At 41.6% G+C, this 18,424-nt stretch overlaps 1 pseudogene; it reads right to left on the bottom strand.

The window, feature by feature from the left end:
• Positions 1–1,554: 1,554 nt before the first annotated feature.
• LOC139029015 (testicular acid phosphatase homolog) lies at positions 1,555–17,883 on the bottom strand (annotated as a pseudogene).
• Positions 17,884–18,424: the final 541 nt, after the last annotated feature.

The following is an 18,424-nucleotide window of genomic DNA, read 5'->3' as shown; positions in this document are numbered from 1 at the left end:
GACGCATCTCTGCGTGCCTGGCAGACATCTCAGCTTGGATGTCTGCCCACCACCTCAAGCTCAACTTCGACAAAACAGAGCTGCTCTACCTCCCAGGGAAGGCCTGCCCGCTCCAAGACCTCTCCATCATGGTTGACAACTCCACGGTGTCCCCCTCCCGGGAAATGCAAATAACCTTGTCATCCTCTGCAAACATCAAAGCAGTGATTCAGTCCTGCAGGTTCATGCTCAACAACATCTATAGAGTACAACCTTTCCTCACACAGGAAGCGGGGCAGGTCCTAATCAAGACACTTTTCATCTCCCGTCTAGACTACTGCAACTCTCTGTTGGCTGGGCTCCCCGCTTGTGCCATCAAACCCCTGCAACTTATCCAGAATGCCGCAGCCCTGGTGTTCAACCTTCCTAAATTCTCCAATGTCACCCCACTCCTCCGCACACTCCACTGGCTTCCAGTAGAAMCTTGCATCACCTTCAAGACTCTGGTGCTTACCCAGAGTCTGGGTAAGCACCTCCTTACCTTCAGGCTATGCTCAAACCCTACATCCCAACCCGAGAACTCCATTCCGCGACCTCTGGTCTTACGGGAGGGCAACACCCGCTCAGCCCAGTCAAAGCTCTCCTCTGTCCTGGAACCCAAATGGTGGAAGTCAGGACAGTGGAGTACCCGCCAATCTTCTGAAAACTTCTGAAACCCTTCCTCTTAAAGCCGCGACGTAGTCTCACCTAGCTATCTTAATCCTTAAGAATCTGTTGATGCACCCGTGTGTTAATCTAAGTAACATAATAAAAACATCCCCATCAAATTCTGTCAGTTAAAGCTAGAGATATAATTGTTTTGCGTGGTTTGCGTCTCAATCCACCACATCCGCTTATTTCGGCCTTCCGCATCTGTGGTGGAAGGTGGCTGAGCTACAACTGTGTTTGTCAGACCATAAAACATCCCGAAAATTGGTCTTCTCGCGAAAACGTTTGTAGCGTTCGAACCGTTTGAGCTACAAACTATTATGACCACTCAATGGAAAGAGGACTCTCATGAACACGATGATGTTCTCTGTTTTTCACCACCTCAAGTGTCACGGGACTTGTCTGAAGGTAACTCATACAAACAAATGGGTATGGAGGTAATTTTGTGTCCCCCAAAGTATTGGGTTAAATATGTGTCAAAAATATATATATATATATATTTACTGAGCTTTCTTTTATCTCCTAGATATAGGAGATGTCTTTTTTACTGTCTATGAATATCTTATTCAATGCTTTTCTATGGGCTATAGTAAAGACCAAATTCAACATTTTATAAAATAATTTGTACATATTTTGTGGGATACCTAAAGTGGTCCTATAATGTCAAATCAAAAAACTAAATGATCCATGACCATCTTAAAACAATTCCATATGTTAGCTTAGTACCCACCCTCCCCCCAACGGCTTAGACTTTTAGAGGTTAAGATGAATGCACTAATTGTAAGTCGCTCTGGATAAGAGCGTTTATCTCCATGCCATGATGTTTTAAGGAAAACGTATTCAACCCTCGGAAAGCCCTACTTCCCATCACTGGAGTTTTCTTTTCTGGTGGATCAACACCGCTKTGCTGGTCAACAGTGCCACCAATAGGAAAGCTACTGCTACTACAAGCGCCACTTTGCAAGAGTCACGAGAGACGCAATGAAGTTTAGTAATCAGATTTAAGATTTCAGTCTTAAAGAGAGTCCCGTTTCAATGAGTAGTGACAGTGTCAGAGGAAACATTGTGATAACTTTTACTTATCTGTGGCAATATTTTAGGGTTCTTCTGTTGTATAGAATGACAGAACAATGTGCTCCTCTGCCAAAGTAACAAAGCAAAACCTTTGAACCATGAGGAAGATATGGACTACCTCTCTCACCTGTGTTGGACCACAATGGTGTGAGCCCACACTCGGCCTCACAGTCCGTTGAGATGACATCTTTAACCGGGTCATAAAATGAGGTGAGAGGGCACGGGTCATCTCACAGCCAGACACAGGGGTCTGGTAGGGACCACAGGATGAGTCATTGCAGTAATACAAGTCAAGAGAATAGGATCTGGAATAGTTCACACAGACTATGTAGGGGAAATTTAAGATGAATAAAGTACATATTCAGTTAAGTGATTACCACAATGTATCATATGTTTCGTTCCTGTAATACACATGATTCTGTTCGTGCAAGGTTGATGGTCACTAGGCTAGTTTCTCCTATCTTCTGCTAGAGTTGGCAACAGTCTAAATGTGCCAGTTAAGTTCAAACGTAAGCTTGTATTCAATGCTTTTTGTTATGTGTTTACYGAACATACTGTATGTGATTAGGATATAAGGGTCTGCTGCGAGAAGGTGAGGGAGACATTTTTCGGTAACACTTTACTTCACACATTCAGCATCATCATCAGCATTCACGGTCATAATCATGTCATAACACTGTCATGACACAAACATTTAGACTGTTGTGACATTTTTCTCTTATTTTATGTCTGGTTATGACACTTACAGTTGAAGTCGGAAGTTTACATTTGAGTTTGAGTCATTTGAGTTTGAGTCATTACGTTTGAGTCATTAAAACTCGTTTTTCAACTATTCCACAAATGTCTTGTTAACAAACTATAGTTTTGGCAAGTCGGTTAGGACATCTACTTTGTGCATGACAAAAGTAATTTTTCCAACAATTGTGTATAACAGATTATTTTATAACAGATTATTCACTTATAATTCACTGTATCACAATTCCAGTGGTCAGAAGTTTACATACACTAAGTTGACTGCCTTTAAACAGCTTGGAAAATTCCAGAAAATGATGTCATGGCTTTAGAAGTTTCTGATAGGCTAATTGCATCATTTGAGTCAATTGGAGGTGTACCTGTGGATGTATTTCAAGGCCTACCTTCAAACTCAGTGCCCCTTTGCTTGACATCATGGGAAAATCAAAGGAAATCAGCCAAGACTCAGGAAAAAAAATTGTAGACCTCCATAAGTCTGGTTCATCATTGGGAGCAATTTCCAAACGCCTGAAGTTACCATGTTAATCTGTACAAACTATAGTACGCAAGTATAAACACCATGGGACCACGAGCCATCATACCGCTCAGGAAGGAGACGCATTCTGTCTCCTAGAGATGAACGACTTTGGTAGGAAAATGCAAATCAATCCCAGAACAACAGAAAAGACCATGTGAAGCTGCTGGAGGAAACAGGTACAAAAGTTCTATGTCCACAGTAAAACAAGTCCTATATCGACATAAGCTGAAAGGCCGCTCAGCAAGGAAGAAGCCACTGCTCCAAAACCGCCATAAAAATGCCAGAATACGGTATGCAACTGCACATGGAGACAAAGATCGTACTTCTTGGAGAAATATCCTCTGGTCTGATGAAACAAAAATAGAACTGTTTGGCCAGAATGACCATCGTTATGTTTGGAGGAAAAAGGGTGGCTTGCAAGCCAAAGAACACCATCCAAACCGTGAAGCACGGGGTGGCAGCATCATGTTGTGGGGTGCTTTGCTGCAGGAGGGACTGCTGCACTCACAGAATAGATGGTATCATGAGGGAAAATTATGTGGATATATTGAAGCAACATCTCAAGACATCAATCAGGAAGTTAAAGCTCAAATCAAATCAAATTTTATTTAGCTTTGTCGCAAATGGTCTCCAAATGGACAATGACCCCAAGCATACTTCCAAAGTTGTGGCAAAATGGCTTAAGGACAACAAAGTCAAGGTATTGGAGTGGCCATCACAAAGCCTTGACCTCAATCCTATAGAAAATGTGTGGGCAGAAAATAAAAAGCGTGTGCGAGCAAGGAGGCCTACAAACATGACTCAGTTACACCTGCCTGTCAGCATGAATCGGACAAAATTCACCCAAATTATTGTGGAAGCTTGTGGAAGGCTACCCAAAACGTTTGACCCAAGCAAACAATTTAAAGGCAATGCTACCAAATACTAATTGAGTGTATGTAAATGTCTGACCCACTGGGAATGTGATGAAAGAAAATAAAAGCTGAAATAAATAATTCTCTCTACTATTATTCTGACATTTCACATTCTTAAAATAAAGTGGTGATCCTAACTGACCTAAGACAGGGAATTTTTCCTAGGATTAAATGTCAGGAATTGTGAAAAACTGAGTTTAAATGTATTTGGCTAAGGTGTATGTATGTAAACTTCCGACTTCWACTGTACATAAGAGTGTAAAACCCACAAAACAAGGCAAAACATTACATTACAACATAGCCTTTCTGTAAACAGTATGTTTATATTGTTTAATTGTTTTACCATAATMAATMATCATTGTAATTGCACACAAATTGATGGCAGACATGCACCTATCCCAATGCTCTGTTGCTGGTGACTGGGATGAATGCAGGAGCAGATTATAAAAGCAGGACAAGACGCTCTCTTTTTGACTGATGACTGATATAAGTGCATGTACGTGATAGGCCTATCTGGCTTATATAATTATGGTCGTAACGATTCTTCAGTATCATAAAGTGTATTTTCTACAAGTTATTGGATGTATGATGAAAAAAACATGACTGTAAAGAATTCATTGCAACAACAAAGGATTTAAGAAACAAACTTTCAAACGAAAGGGAACTTCTTGTTAGGAAAAAAACGAATTGGAATAAATGTGGGTTTTGACACTCTTATGTAGATGTCGTAACCAGCCATAAAATAACGAAATAACAGGTGTATATATATATGGGTCATGACAGTGTTATGACGATATTTTGACAGGTTATGACAAGTTATGTCAGCTGTTATGACATTATGACATAGTTATGACTAGGGCTGTTACGGTGACCATATTACCGCCACACCGGCGATCACGAGTCATGATGGCAGTCAAATTGTGACCGTTTAGTCATGGTAATTAGGCTTCTCCATACTCTGATGTTGCTGATGGTCATTAGTAGCCTACCAAACGTGCTAACTGCCATGTACTCCGCACTCTGTTGTCCCTCTAATCACTCTGACATCAATGTAAATTGTAATCAAAAATCTAATCAAACACTTAATGAGAGCCCATGAGCTCATGTTGCGCAACATTTCTACAGGCTATGCAATTGACGGTGTCTATCAGCTTTCTATAGGCTCGGCCTACTATATTTATTTCTCAACCTTCCTAATATTAAGCGCATTGCTTTTCTTTAAGACAGGAGTATAGCCTACCTGGCTGGCATGAAAATTAACCACAAAAAATGCGTTGTCCATTCGCTATTTAAATGCATAGATTACTTTTTTTCCCCCTCGCTGGCCCAGTTTCGAGACTGTTGCATGACAATGGTCCATCCTAAATCGAAACAAATTTCTCTCATTAATTATTTAGTATATGTAAAGACAAGATTAAATCAAGAATAGTGRGATGGTGACAATATTAGCCTATCACTTGTGAATGACTAATGCAAAAGGCGCATKKWTTTTTCCCCKAAACTTTTTCAAATCATAGTCCCACYCCATATGTAACCTAGCCCATAGGCCTATATATTTTGATAAGGTTTGTATCACAACTAAAGTGGCCAAATAACTTCTTAAAATGAAGCACATTAAACCGCTTTACAACGAGTGTACAGACTAACTGGCATACATTCGCAGCACGTGAGTTTCAAGTTTGGGGAAGATCATTTTTACCATAAAAAACGCACCTTTATAATAACAGCATTACATGCATAATCACATTAATTTGTGGTCACTTTTGAGAATAGCCCACAGCCATATGGCATAACCCGATCAGGGTCAAACATAAGGATAATAATGCACAGTATGCTATTCTGTTCTTCTGAAATAGACATTTTCTTCATATCATGTTTCTTTAGACCTGTCTAAAATAAAAATMTAGATTTATTGTGATGGTGTAGGCTATATTACATGGTGTCACGCCCTGACCTTAGAGATCCTCTTAATGTCTCTATTTTGGTTGGTCAGGGCGTGAGTTGGGGTGGGCATTCTATGTTTGTTCTATGTCGTCTATTTCTATGTGTTTGGCCGGGTGTGGTTCTCAATCAGAGGCAGCTGTCTATCGTTGTCTCTGATTGAGAACCATACTTAGGTAGCCTTTTCCCACCTGTGTTTGTGGGTAGTTGTTTTCTGTCTTTGTGTCTGCACCAGACAGAACTGTTTCGTGTTGGTCTATTTTTGTTATTTTGTCTTAGTGTTCTGAGTTAAATAAATATCATGAACACCACGCTGCACCTTGGTCCACTCCTTCTTCATCAGACGATCGTTACACATGGATTTATTATAATTTTTTAAATGTAGAAGTTCCAAAGGTCTGCATCGGTGGCTCGTAGGCTGTGCGTGGAAGACAGGAGATGCTAAATGTGTTTATGTTAATTAAAACTCAATTACCATGAGACCGGCAGTTATTTGCTTGACAATCACTAACTGACAAAATGTCATCACTGCCACAGCCCTAGTGATGACCATGTCATAACATTTCATTACATWTTTCTATGTTCCCATGCTGGAGGTTGTCTCCCTGTTGCAACTTGTACTAAACCAGATAGATGTTTTATTTTCTTTGCTCTCTTTTTTGTTCACCTGGAATTTCCCTTTACAGATACAGTCGCGTGTTATGCAGATTTCTATAACACTTTCATACTCGTTTCACATATCACATACCATTTAGTTGTCATTTAAATCAAGAAGAACATCTAAAACAACCTATCCAGGGTATCGCGCTAAAACATTAGCCTTGTACATACTGTATCATTTCTAGAGGTATTGCAACTAATACTACATTACCCACCATCCTCTTGGTAGAACTCYAAGAGCTGACAGACAGTGTAAGGAGGAAGAAGACTGTTGTACATGTCTAGGGCACCCTGGAGCGTGATGAGGGTGGATCCATAGTAGAGAAAGAGACGTACACATCAGGTCACATAGAATTAATTGGTGTCGTATTAAATTGCATCATCACATCGCATAACCATTGTGTTTGTATGTACGGTCACGCGTGTGTGTGCTTGTGAATGTGTAAATATGAATACGGAGACATGCTAGTAAATGTCTGATTGCATAATATGAAGTGTGTGCATTTTGGGCGCACGCGCATGTGTGTGTGTGTGTGTGTGCCATTGGCGTTCACAAACCGTTGAATACATGATGAACTTGCGCCTGCTCCATTGTCTTGGAGAAATTCCTCAGGATGGCATTCAACAGAACCCCTAAACATTAAACAAACATTGGATCAACATTATAAAAAACAATCACGGTGACATACAAGCAAACAGTTGGCATAATCCAACCTTCTATTACCATAACATTCAGACCAACTCACAAGGCTCAGCATATTCCACTACTCAACTTCTCAGCCCACAGCCACAACCTTAAAGCAACATTACCTCAACTCTTTTACAGCCCATAGCATCTCTGGCAACGTTTGAACTCTAACCTTTCACCTCCCGAGGGCCTTTCTCTTGTGTGTGACAACACTGAGCACGACCTCAAATGAGGCTATTTCCTGTATGGTGTTGAGTACTTCCTGTGTGGCCCAGCCCGGAGTGGTCAGGTTGTGATTCCTCTAACYGGTACAATGACAACCATTAGCATCATTCTGTTTGAAGCGTAATCTTCCATAACACGAGTCACGACCAAGCCTATACCCATGTAATTACTGTGGCTGCGTCACAAGTGGCACCATATTCCCTTTGTGGTACGCACATTTTGCCCGCGGCCCATAGGACTCATGGTCAAATGTAGTGTACTATATAAAGGTAATAGGGTTCTTTTTGGGATGCYTCATGTATTACATGGCTTGTGTAAGTCTTTCCATTTATAGCCATCTCTAAAAATAAGAGATGTTGGAAGTACACGTTGCACTATTGCGAACGCGTATTACTGCAATTATGGCCAAGTCTACCTCTTACATAATCATGAATATTTCTCAATTCAATGTGCTATTGAAGTATTAAGCCCAAAGGCCCAGATGATCACATGGCAGTGTTTCACCTAGACTGCCTATTCCCAGATGGGGAACACAGGTCCAAAAAGCAATATCCAGACTTTCTGGCACCAACGTTGTCAATAGAAACCAATAAAATACAAAATATTTTAGACACAGGGCAAGAGAGCTAGGCAGGAGGGACCCCATTCTGACACCAGTGTTACGAAGTTACACAGACAACATGCAGGAAACGTGAGTTTACTGGGTGTTAACCAAGTATATGTATGTAATGTATGCATGCGTCTCAAATMATTCCCTATTTAGTGCACTARTTTTGACCAGAGCCCTATYGGCCCTCCATAAAAGTAATGCACTATAAAGCGACTAGGGTGCCATTTGGGACTCTATTCTCTGGTCACCTTGCTCCCCACCCTCAGAAGGGGACATGCAACTAGTTCCACGGGGGAAACACTACATACATGTGGCATGGTGTTGATATCAGAGTCAGCGTGTGTATGTAGTGAGCTACATATGGTAGTCCAGTACCTGACAGGAAAGTGTCGTAGACCCTCCAGATGGAATTCCTGCCCAGCAGCTTAGACACAGGGTACCCAGTGTGGTTGGAGAGTTCCTGTATAAATCGCTGTGGGATCATAACTACATTCATTACATGATATTGATCTTATAAGATTTTTTTTTTCTTAAATCCAGTCAGTCAAATGTATTACTGTGACTGACGGATTCTTAAAAGCAATCAATATATTCTGTCACATTAGCTTTTTGCCTCCATAAACAGTTGATTATTAAAACCATATGTCTTGTCAAATAAGTGCACTGTACKAAGTTGTTTTTTACCCAGTGCTTAGCCAAGAGCAAAAATTACTCAGTGGAAGGATCTRATTGTTCTTCCCTTCATCTACACTGATGCAAAATACTTGACAAGTGTTGATTACTGTCAGTATGTAGCGATAGATTCAAGGTCCAGTATGTAGATTTGTGTGACCTGACCAAATTCACACAGAAATGTGAGTTGTAGATCTGTCATTATCATTGAAAGCAAGTCTGATTAGCGGTAGATCCGTTCTGTGTGTGCTAATTCTCTGCTTCCAGTCCTGGAGTTTTGCTTTTGCTCTTTTTACTTTCAGTTTTGTACACCAGCTTAAAAACAGCTGACAATGCAATATTTTTGGTTATTGAAAACATATTTCACAGCCGTTTAGATTGTACAAAGATTCTCTATATACTATATATTGCCTGACGTCACGTAAACTGAAATCAGGCGAACATGATCGAYTTTTAGCAATCAGGTAATGGCGGAGCGATTTCGACATATTACACCTTTAAACCCTATTAGGCCTTCAGCTGCTCAATTCCTTCAGATCACATTGAATGACACAAGGAGAGGAAACCACTTTTGAATATTGAGATGTACCAAGGGTGACACAATTTTTCAGTTACTCCATGTTCCCACCAGAGGGTAGTAAAACGTACCAACGGACGCCTCCATAAATTGCCAGATTACTCCTTAATAGGAATCATGATGGGACTCAGTTTAATTAAAACCTTTTCATTTTAATTCCATCCTGTGGTTAATTAACAGCTCTGAGAAGGTGAGAGAAATTGCGTTGAGCAGCTTTTTGGAAGACGACAGAGAAAATTGACTGAGAATATCGCTGAGGACTTGATGTCGCACCAAAATAACTAAAAAGGCCTTTGTGACAATCAGACAATTAATTCAGTCTTTGGATAACAAACACATGTAGCAAGTGAGTCAAAAATGTATTTATGGGACAAGATGAATAGGGAGAGACAGGGTTGGGAGGAAAAGGGTTTCATGGCATATTGCTCAAAGCATATCTATCACATGATATGACTTGAAATGACGCGACAGAACAACAAAAACAAACATAAAAAAACAATGACATAAACAACAACAAGTTGTCAACAAACTCATAAAAGTTATTGAGGTGTGCTTGGTATATCTTGGAGTTTTCCATGTTGGGACTATTCTATTTGATTCAATTGGATCGGGCAACACAATCAAGCTCAAGCAGTATTTGACATTTTTTGACATACTGCTATGAATTTGACCCAAGTCTGAACATGCTATGTCATGTCTACTGTGAAGCAGCTTGTCAAATCCAAGACAAAAACACAAGTTTGAATCCGATGTCAAATGTGTCGGGTAAAATTCATGTAAACTCAGTTTACAGCTTTGCTTTATTAGCAGTCCTTTGTTTTGTTTTTAATCGCCATTTCCATCCCACTGCCAAATGGCCTATTGGTAAGGGAAATGGATGTGAAAGATCCATGCTCACAATCACATCTCAAATGGGCGTAATGATATTGAGTCTCACATCAAGCGCCACAGAAAACCAATAGAACTAGTATTTTCTTTCAAATATGTTTGATTGATCCTACCTGGAGTGCCAGGTCAGATGGGCTGGGTTTGCACTTTTGGGACTCTTTCATTGGTTACAATGCAACCAGGCTAGTTCAAACACAGTTGACTGAGTAGACATGTTTTTTATGCCAGCTGCCTGCCGCCTACCTACCTTATCCTTGGCTCTGGTGACAGTTGAACTGGAATGGGCTGCCATGGTAACTAGGGCGTGAGGGGAGGGGGTGTCTTTTGGGGGGAACAGCTCAGCCAGGTTAGCCTGGGCACTCATCAGGGTGCAGTAGTAGTCTGTGCTCTGCATGTACACCTGTGTGTAGGGGATGAAGTGAGGCTTGGTTACGTCCCACTGTCCATACTAGCATACCACAGAGAATGCATGTCCAAAAGATGTATTCACTGTAAGTGGTATGCCAGTGTGCATAATGGAAGCAAAGCTTCCTCTATTAAGAATTCATATGTTCTACTTAAAAGCCAGTATAGGAATATGCTAACAACATAGGCTTAACACGTATCAAACTGTTTGAAGTATTTTAACAGTTGAATAGGGCAAACAATTCAATGTAAGGTTATACTGTGGTATATGCCTGAAAACATGTGATGATATCAATAGAGAAAGATATTATATTTTAGGTAAAGGGGAAAGAAAGAGAGTGGATAAAGAGAGAGAATAGAGAGAGAGATGTCTCTCGTGACATCTGTATTTGCTTTTCCCTTTTCTATGTGAAGTGATAGGACACTATAAATCACTTTGACAACATTGGCTTMTCCCGTGATGCCGATAAAGCTGGTTAGAATTCGAATGTAACATGACAGGGGAGAGGAAAGGTGCAGCGTGAACTGAAACTTGAGCGCGACAAACACATTATTAGCGACAGCGAATTCCGAAAGTTGTTATTTTGGTGATATTTGCATGTTACTTAATGGATGGCGGGATGGATGGYAAGAGATGGGGAAGAGAGAGAGAGGGGGAGAGAGKGGGAGACAGGGACGAGCGAGAGAGAGAGAAAGAGATCAAGGGAAATAATGGAGTAAAGAGAAAGTGGGGGAGAGAGAAAGCAACAAGAAGAGGGAAATCAGATCTTTGTTGTAATGCCAATATGATGCACACAGAGCCAAACAACATGTATGCAGTCTAATGCACAGTGGGCCCTCAGGCATGATAAGCTCAGATGCAACATCATGTTATGAGGTTGGGGTGATGACATCATCAAAATGAGTCACTCTTATTAGCCTAGACCATAATCAAGCCCAAGAAGCCGGTGTTTGGAGGATATAGTGCCTTCAGAAAATATTCATACCCCTTGACTTATTCCACATTTTGTTGTGTTTCAGCCTGAATTCAACATGGATGACATAGATTTTTATTCTAACCTACAGGTAGCCTAGTGGTTAGAGCGTTGGSCCAGTAACCAACACTTTGCTGGGTCGAATCGCTGAGCTGACAAGGTAAAAATCTATTGTTCTGCCCCTGAACAAGGCAGTTAACCCACTGTTCCCCGGTAGGCCGTCATTGAAAATAAGAATTTGTTCTTAACTGACTTGCCTAGTTAAATAAAGGTACAAAAATATATATACTCCTGCATTACATTTTCAGTAAATTAGCTAAAATTAAAAAAAAAAAACATATTTTCACTTTGTCATCAGGTGTATTGTGTGTAGATGGGTGAATATTTGTTWAAATATTTAATCCATTTTGAATTTAGGCTGTGACACAACATAAAGTGGAATAGGTCAAGGGGTAAGAATACTTTCTGAAGGCACTGTATAGAAATAAATAGAAAAACATAAAATGCAGCTAGTTTGCTGTCATTCCAGCTTCAGTTTTAAGTGACTGTGTTAGCTGTGTAGTTGGCTAGCTCCTCTGAACAGTGTCRTGGCTAGAGAGCAAATGCCAGGCTAAATCGTGCATCATTACCTCATTGTTATGGATGTATCCCTAAAAAATCACTCGAAAACAGCTTAAACAAACAAATGCAGCTACTTTGCCATTATTCTGTCTGCACTGTTTGACGTCTTAGCTGAAGTTGTCTAGATAAGAACYTTGCCAGCCATCATGTTATTAATGGAACATCTGAAATTAACGACTGGGTCGCATCCATAGATTTAGAACAAGGAGACTWAACGACTGGGTTGTATCTCTGGCAAGCGAACCGATAGAATGAACGACCAGCCGGCTTGGGTAGCAAGCCTAGATTTGTGTCGGGACTGACTGTATGTTGTAGAGACTTACCGAGAAAMACTCACAGCTGTAATCGCTGCCAAAGGTGATTGTAACATGTATTGACTTATGTAAATAAGATATTTCTGTATTTCATTTTCAATACATTCTCTAAAACATGTTTTCACTTTGTCATTATGGGTTATTGTGTGTATTAAAAAATAAAAAAAAATAAAAAGAAGTTTAACCTTTATTTAACTAGGCAAGTCAGTTAAGAACAAATTCTTATTTTCAATGACAGCCTAGGAACAGTGGGTTAACTGCCTTGTTCAGAAAGACATATGTTCACCTTGTAAGCTCGGGAATTCAATCGTGCAACCTCTCGGTTACTAGTCCAACGCTCTAACCACTAGGATACCTGAATATCTCATTTACATACGTATTCACACACCTGACTAAGGCGATTACAGCTGTAAGTCTTTTTGGGTAGGTCTAAGAGCTTTGCATGCCTGGATTGTAGAATATTTACCCATTATTATTTTTTAAAGACTTCAAGCTCTGTCAAGTTGATTGTTTATCATTGCTAGACAGACATTTCATTTCTTGCCATAGATTGTCAAGCCGTTTAAAGTCAAAACTGTAACTAGGCAACTCAAGAACATTCAATGTTGTCTTGGTAAGCATCTCCAGTGTAGGTTTGGCATTGTGTTTTAGGTTACTGTCCTGCTGAAAGGTAKATTTGTCTCCCGGTGACTGTTGMAAAGCWGACTGGTTCCCGGTTTTCCTGTCGATTTTGCCTGTGCTTATTGCTGCATTCCGTTTTTTTTAATCCCGACTCTCTAGTCCTTGTCGATGACAAGCATACCCATAACATGTTGCAGCCCCCACCATGCTTGAAAATATGAAGAGTGGTACTCAGTGATGTGTTGTGTTGGATTTGCCCGAAACGCTTTGTATTCAGGACATAAAGTAAATTTCTTAGCCACATTTTTTGCCGTTTTACTTTAGTGCCTGATCTGTACAGGATTCCTTTTTTTCACTCTGTCATTTAMGATAGTATTTTGGAGTAACTACATTGTTGTTGACCTATCCTCAGTTCTCATATCACAACCATTAACCTAGCCCTAAGAAGTCTCTCTTATGACCGAAAAGAGCTTCTGGACATCAGAACAGTGATTACTCATCTTGAACTGGATGAAAACTTTCTCTTTAAAAARTGTAATATCTTATTTTTCACCGAGTCGWMGCTGAATGACTACATAAATAACATAAAGCTGGTGGGTTATACACTGTATCGGCAGGATAGAACAGCAGCCTCTGGTAAGATAAGGGGTGGTGGTCTATGTATATTTGTAAACAACAGCTGGTGCACAATATCTAAGGAAGTCTCGAGGTTTGGATCGCCTGAGGTAGGGTATCTCATGATAAGCTGAAGACCACACTACCTACCAAGAGAGTTTTCATCTATATTCTTCGGAGCTGTCTATTTACCACCACAAACCGATGCTGGCACTAAGACCGAACTCAATGAGCTGTATACGGCCATAAGCAAGCAGGAAAACACTCATCCAGAGGCTGCACTCCTTGTGGCCGGGGACTTTAATGCAGGGAAACRTAAATCCATTTTACCTCATTTCTACCAGCATGTTACATGTGCAACCAGAGGGGAAAAACACTCTAGACCACCTTTACTCCACACACAGAGACGCATACAAAGCTCTCCCTCACCCTCCATTTGGTAAATCAGACCTTAATTCTAACCTCCTGATTCCTGCTTATAAGCAAAAACTAAAGCAGGAAGCACCACTGACTCGGTTAATAAAAAAGTGGTCAGATGAAGCAGATGCTAAGCTACAGGACTGTTTTGCTAGCACAGACTGGAATATGTTTTGGGATTCTTCCGATGGCATTGAGGAATACACTACCTCAGTCGTCGGCTTCATCAATAAGTGCATCGATGATGTCGTCCCCACAGTAACCGTACGTACATACCCCAACCAGAAGCCATGGATMACAGGCAACATCCGCACTCACCTAAAGGGTAGAGCTGCKGCTTTCAAGGAGTGGGACTCTAACCAGGAAGAATATAACAAATCTCGCTATGACTTCCAACGAACAATCATACAGGCAAAGCGTCAATACTGGACTAAGATCGAATCATACTACACCAGCTCCGACGCTTGTCCAATATGGCAGGGCTTGCAAACTACTGCAGACCTAAAAGTGAAGCACAGCCACGAGCTGCCCAGTGACACGAGCATACCAGACGAGCTAAATTACTTCTATGCTCGCTTCGAGGCAAGTAACACTGAAACATGCAACGGAGCATCAGCTGTTCCGGAAGACTGTGTGATCACGCTCTCTGTAGCCGATGTGACTCAGACCTTGAAACAGGTCAACATTCACAAGGCAACAGGGCCAGACGGATTACCAGGACGTGTACTCTGAGCATGCGCTGACKAACTGGCAAGTGTCTTCACTGACATTTTCAACCTCTCCCTGTCTGAGTCTGTAATACCAACATGTTTCAAGCAGACCAGCATAGTCCCTGTGCCCAAGAACACTAAGGTAACCTGCCTAAATTACTACCGACACATAGCACTCACGTCTGTAGCCATGAAGTGCTTTTAGGTGTACCTGTGGATGTATTTCAAGGCCTCCCAATCAAACTCAGTGCCTCTGCTTGACATTATGGGAAAATCATAAGAAATCAGCCAAGACCTCAGAAAAAAAAAAAAGTGTAGACCTCCACCAAGTCTGGTCATACTTGGGAGCAATTTCCAAATGCCTGAAGGTACCATGCCCATCTTGTACAGAACAATAGTAGCAAGTATAAACACCATGGGACCACGCAGCAGTCATAGCACTCAGGAAGGAGACGCGTTCTGTCTCCTAGAGATGAACGTACTTGTGTGCGAAAAGTGCAAATCATTCCCAGAACAACAGCAAAGGACCTTGTGAAGATGCTGGAGGGAAACAGGTACAAAAGTATCTATATCCACAGTTAAAAAGTCTATAGCCACTGCTCCAAACCGCCATACAAAAAGCCAGACTACGGTTTGCAGCTGCACATGGGGACAAAGATCGTACTTTTTCGGGTAATGTTTGGTTTGTGTCGTTATAGACCATCGTTATATTTGGAGGAAAAAGGGGGGGGGGGGGGGGGCTTGCAAGCCCGAAGAACACCACCCCAACCGTGAAGCACGGGGGTGGCAGCCTCGGTAGAAGGCAACATCTTCATATCTCAACAATTTCTCATGATTTGCCAATCTGTTGAGACTGAACAGCTAGCTATAAGATTTTGAATGCTTCCCAGTCTGGACGACCTGGAATGATACAGAGAAGATTACTAATGTTCACCAGCTTTGTCTTCCTTCTCGGCTCATGGTCTGTGCTCTAAATAACTCAACTCGCCATTTGCCTGTCTCTAAAGAGAAGTGCGGGCTGTACCCCCTCTGATTGGATAGAGTGGATTAGGAATACCTCCTGCCAATAAAAAGTTACAGCTGTTTATCAGGTTTAGAGTTACAAAAAGTAGCTAGCTAAAGTCAGCTAACAGCGCTTGGTTTCATCATTGAGCAGCTCAAACGGAGTGGTTGCTATGGATACTCACAGAAGCAGAGGAGCGCATGGCAGCATAGGCAAAAATGAGGGTGAAGAGAGCGACCACACTTAGACCTCAACCACTGACCACAACCACACAACTACTGATCACCAACCACACAACTACTGACCACATATTACTGACCCAAAGCACACAACTACTGACCAGACAACTACTGACCACAACCACTTACAACAACACAAATACTGACCACAACTACTCACCACATATTACTGACACACAACCACACAACTTCTGACCAGACATCTACTGACCACAACTACTGACAACATAGCAACTATGCAAAAATACCAAAAATGTTTTAATGAAAATATGTAATTCATTGTTATTTAAATGTGTGTAACAGTTTATAAAAGCCGTAAGGCACGATAGGCAGTGCTGTATCATGAATACAGTCACAGGTAAATCAGTTGACTCGCCATTGACTTGTGACTATTCATGATACAGCACAGCCTCTTGTACCGTAATGCTTCGGTATTCAACGGATGGGTCTAATCCTGGATGCTGATTGGTTAAAACCGCGTTCCAGCTGGTGTCTATAGTCCCAGTCGGTATTCATTTAATAATACTCCCACAAATTGAAAAAAAACAACATTCTTTCCTATTGACCCACATTGAAAAAAAAAAAAGAAAGTCATTCATTGTTGATTTTTTGTATAAAGAAATAACAAAACATGCCATAAAATCTGGTGTGTTGTTCAATGTACATGTGAGCCAGGTCAAAAATCCCGACCTACGTTTGCAATGCTCCCAAGTAGGGAAATAGAGCCTGCGAGAAGAGCCCTGTGGATTCAGTCTATTCGTGTGGGAGAGTGGAAAATATGGGGACGCAGTTGTCATTTCATCACAGGTAAGGACTTTTTACTTGTTTAGTACCAGTCTGTTTGTAACTCCACCTCACAGCTTGAAGCTGTATAGTCTGTTTTTTTTGTGTTGTTTGTCTTGCCTAGCTTAAAGTTCTGGTTGGTAGCTAGCTAGCACTCGTCACACAAGTGGCTGCAAGCATTGTCATGAAAATCAAATCAAATGTTTTATTTGTCACATGCGCCGAATACAACAGGTATTAAGGGTAGTAACCTTACAGTGGAATGCTTACGTACAAGCCCTTAACCAACAATGCAGGTTTAAGAAAGAAATGCAAAAATAAATAAAATAAAGAACAAAATAATTAAAGAGCAGCAGTAAAATTACAATAGCGAGGCTATATACAGGTGCACTGGTACAGAAATCAATGGCCGGGGCACCGATTAGTCAAGGAAATTGAGGTAATATGTACATATAGGTAGAGTTATTAAAGTGACTATGTATAGATAATAACAGGAGTAGCAGCAGCATAAAAGGGGGGCAATGCAAATAGTCTGGGGTAGCCATTTGATTAGATGTTCAGGAGTCTTATGGCTTGGGGTAGAAGCTGTTTAGAAACCTCTTGGATCTAGACTTGGCGCTCCGGTACTGCTTGGCTGTGGGAAGCAGAGAGAAACAGTCTATGACTAGGGTCGCTGGTGTCTTTGACAATTTTAGGGCCTTCCTCTGGCACCGCCTGGGATAGAGGTCCCTGGATGGCAAGAAGCTTGGGCCCAGTGATGTCCTGGGCCGTACGCCACTACCCTCTGTACTGCCTTGCGGTCAGAGGCGAGCAGTTGCCATACCAGGCAGTGACGCAACCAGTCAGATGCTCTTCGATGGTGCAGCTGTAGAACCTTTTGAGGTCTGAGGCACCATTTTCAGTCTCCGGAGGGAATAGGTTGAGAATGAGAATGGGGGCGTGCTCGGTCCTCCTTTTCCTGTAGTCCACAATCATCTCTTTGTCTTAGCACGTTGAGAGAGAGGATGTTGTCCTGGCACCACATGGCCAGTTCTCTGACCTCCTCCGCATAGGCTGTCTTGTCGTTGTCGGTGATCAGGCCTACCACTTGTGTCTTCGGCAAACTTAATGATCGTGTTGGAGTTGTGCCTGGCCGTGCAGTCATAAGTGAACAGAGGGGACAGGAGGTGACTGAGACGCCCCTGTGTTGAAATTAGCGTGGTGGGTGTGTTATTGCCTACCCTTACCACCTGGGGATGGCCCGTCAGGAAGTCCACTATCCAGTTGCAGAGGGAGGTGTTTTGTCCAAGGGTCCTTAGCTTAGTGATGAGCTTTAAGGGCACTATGGTGTTGAACGCTGAGCTGTAGTCAATGAATAGCATTCTCACATAGGTGTTCCTTTGTCCAGGTTTGAAAGGGCAGTGTTGAATGGCAATAGAGAACTGCATCATCTGTGGATATGTTGGGGGCGGTATGCAAATTGGAGTGGGTCTAGGGTTCTGGGATAATGGTGTTGATGTGAGCCAAGACCAACCTT

The sequence above is a fragment of the Salvelinus sp. IW2-2015 genome, linkage group LG17 (genome assembly GCF_002910315.2).
Source record: "Salvelinus sp. IW2-2015 linkage group LG17, ASM291031v2, whole genome shotgun sequence".
In the NCBI taxonomy this organism is placed as follows: Eukaryota; Metazoa; Chordata; class Actinopteri; order Salmoniformes; family Salmonidae; genus Salvelinus; species Salvelinus sp. IW2-2015.
The sequence above is the reverse complement of the archived record's forward strand: the minus strand, read 5'-3'. Positions and strand labels throughout refer to the sequence as shown.